The sequence below is a fragment of the Piliocolobus tephrosceles genome, chromosome 18 (assembly GCF_002776525.5).
Source record: "Piliocolobus tephrosceles isolate RC106 chromosome 18, ASM277652v3, whole genome shotgun sequence".
Classification (NCBI taxonomy): domain Eukaryota; kingdom Metazoa; phylum Chordata; class Mammalia; order Primates; family Cercopithecidae; genus Piliocolobus; species Piliocolobus tephrosceles.
Window position 1 is genome coordinate 31,905,000 of NC_045451.1, and position 3,328 is coordinate 31,908,327.

Below are 3,328 nucleotides of genomic sequence, written 5' to 3' on the forward strand. Positions count from 1 at the left end.
TAAAAAAAAAAAAAAAAAAAATATATATATATATATACACACACACACACACATACACACACACCTAGGTATATCATATTCAAACTGCAGAAAATCAAAGACAAAAAATTCCTCAAAGAAGCCAGAGGAATAAAACAGCTTACCTATAGAGAAATAAGGAAAATAATTAAACTGGACCACTCCTCAGAAACTGTGCAAGCAAGAAGAGAGTTAATTGAAATTTCTAAGGTGTTAAAAAAAATTACCAATCTAGAATTCTGTACCCAGCAAAATCATCATTCCATGTGAAGGAGAAATAACGCCTTTCTCAGACAAACAAAATTTGAGGAAATTTGTTACCAGTAGACCTGATTTGCAAGAAATGTTAAAAGAAGTTCTTCAGAAAGAAGGAAAACATTAGAGATGAGAAATTCAGATCTACATAAAGAAAAGAAGAACATTCAAGAAGGAATAAATGAAGAGAAATAAAATTTATTTTTTAATTCTTAAGTGATCTAACAGATAGCAATTTGTTCAAAATAACAGCTATATTTGGTAATTATAACTTATAAATAAGTGAAATGAATTATAACAATGTTATAAAGGCTGTGAGGAAAGAATTGGAAATACTCTCTTATAAGATACTTGCACTATCCATGAAGTTGTAGTACATTATTTGAAAACAGACTTGAAGTAGTTGTAAATGTATATTGCAAAGTCTAAGGCAACCACTTTAAAAAGTTTTAAAAGTATAATTAATATGCTAAAAGAGAATAAAATTGTATAAAATTCTCAATTAAAATCAGGGAAAGCAGAAAACCAGTGTCAGACAAAAAAACAAAAACAAAGAAGAAGGGTAACAAATAGAAAACAGTAACAGATATGGTAGATACTGGTCCAATTATATAAAAAAATCACTTTAAACATCAGTGATCTAAATATACCAATTAAAAGACAGACAGTAGGCCAGGCGTGGTGCCTCACACTTGTAATCCCAGCACTTTGGGAGCCTGAGTTGGGCAGATCACCTAAGGTCAGGAGTTCGAGACCAGCCTGGCCAATATGGCGAAACCCCATCTCTACCGAAAAAACAAAATTAGCTGGGTGTGGTGGCATGTGCCTGTAATCCCAGCTACTCGGGAGGCTGAGGTAGGAGAATCGTATGAACCTGGAAGGCAGAGGTTGCAGTGAACCAAGATCGCACCACTGAACTCTAGCCTGGGAGACATGGTGAGACTCCATCTCAAAAAAAAAAAGACAGTGTCAGAGTGAATGAAAAACCAAAACCCAACTATTTGTTGTTTACAAGAAACTGACTTTAAACATAAGGACATAAAAGTAAAGGAATTGGCTGGGTGTGGTGGCTCATGCCTACAATTTCAGCACTTTGGGAGGCTGAGGCAGGCAGATCACACGAGGTCAGGATTTGAAACCAACCTGGCCAACATGGCAAAACCCTGTCTCTACTAAAAATACAAAAATTAGCCAGATGTGGTGCTGTGTGCCTGTAGTCCCAGTTACTCAGGAGGCTGAGGCAGGAGAATCGCTTGAACCCGGGAGGCAGAAGTTGCAGTGAGCCGACAGCGTGCCACTGCACTCCAGCCTGGGCGACAGAGCAAGACTCCGTCTCAAAAAATAAAAAATAAATAAAAATTTAAAAATAAAAAAGTAAAGGGATGAAGAAAGATACGCCATGCTAACACTAATCAAAACCAAGCTGGAGTCACTGTATTAATTTCAGGCAAAGCAGATTTAAGAGCATGGAAAATTATTAGGGATAAAGAGGAACATTATTTATTTAACGATAAAGATGTTGGTTTTCCAAGAAGACATAACAGTTCCTAATGTGTATGGAGGTAACAACAAAATGTCAAAATATGTGAAGTAAAAACTGATAGAACTGCAAGGAGAAATAAACAAATCCACTCTTAGTTTGGATAATTCAATACCCCTTTATCTATAATTGACAGATCCAGCAGATAGAAAATCAGTAAGGACTTAGTTGAGCTGAACAGCACCATTAATCAACCATTGCTAATTGATATTTACAGAATATTGCATCCAACAACAGCAGAATACACATTCTTCTCAAGCTCACACAGACATTTGCCAATGTAGACTGTATTCTGGGCCATAAAAGACAGCTTACAAATTTAATGGAATAGGAATTATACAAAATGTGCTGTCAGACTATAACACAATTAAACTAGAACTCAATAATGAAAAGCCAGAAAATCTCAAAATATTTGGAGATTAAACAACACACTTTAAACACGTGGGTGGGTCAAAGAGGAAGTCTCAAGAGAAAAATGAGATTAAAATGTTCAATTGAGTAAAACATAGTGAGGAAAACTATTCATAAAATCTGATATATCTCTGTGTACAGAAAGTTTCTTTGTGATATACAAAGTATAAGTGGAGAAAATAGTGGAATGTAAGAGTTCCAGTTTTATCAGAAAAAATTAAAGTCCACTTAGTGTTCATTTTTTGTCAGTGAAATGATAGCTTTTCAGAGATGCAAAGAGGATTTTCATCATTACTTTCAAAAGAGCGAAGATGCACAGTTGAACAAAACTGAACAGATATAAGGGAGGGTGAGAAAAAGATAGAATGATAATGAGAAGTGGGTTGAAGACAAGATGAGAAAAGATTTGTCAACATCACAGAAAGTAGTAGCAAAGATGAGTCTGGGACATCTATAGGGTGCCAGAGGTAGCCCTGAAAAGGTGAGGAGGCTCATGGATTTCCTGTTGGTCAGCCTGACATTTTCAGGGAAACATAATTTCACTAGCTATTAAGGGAGAGAGAACATAAAATAATCAAGAAAATACAAGAAAACACATATAAAATGTAGGTCACAAATACAGGTTGCCTTATTTTATCAACTCAGTCCCATCAGAATGGTCAATTTTTTAAACCTATTTTCTGGCTTCCTTACATCCCCACTTCCAATTATGCACCATAAAGTGGGTGGGTTCCCCTGGTTCTCCTTTGGAGGCACCATACATCATTCCCATGTCCAGACAGAGGAACTATCTAAAGTAAATTACCAGATTACCTCTTGATGCCAGTTTGTACTCAATGACTGAAACAGTCACTTAATGTTAAGCATTCCTGTAGCTGCTCTCCACAGCAATTGGGCAAAGTACTTCAGGTCTGCAATACTTGTTTTTACAAATTTATACAAGGCAGAAAGACTTCCTGGCATGTTTCTTTGGTTGCTCACTTTCTAGAATCTGATAAACAGCATTATTGTTGACACTTCTCAATGGAGAGGTTGCCAAAATTCTATCAAGCAGAGTCTTGTTTCCAACATTTCTTCTAGTGGGCTGAGCTCCCTTCTTCTTCA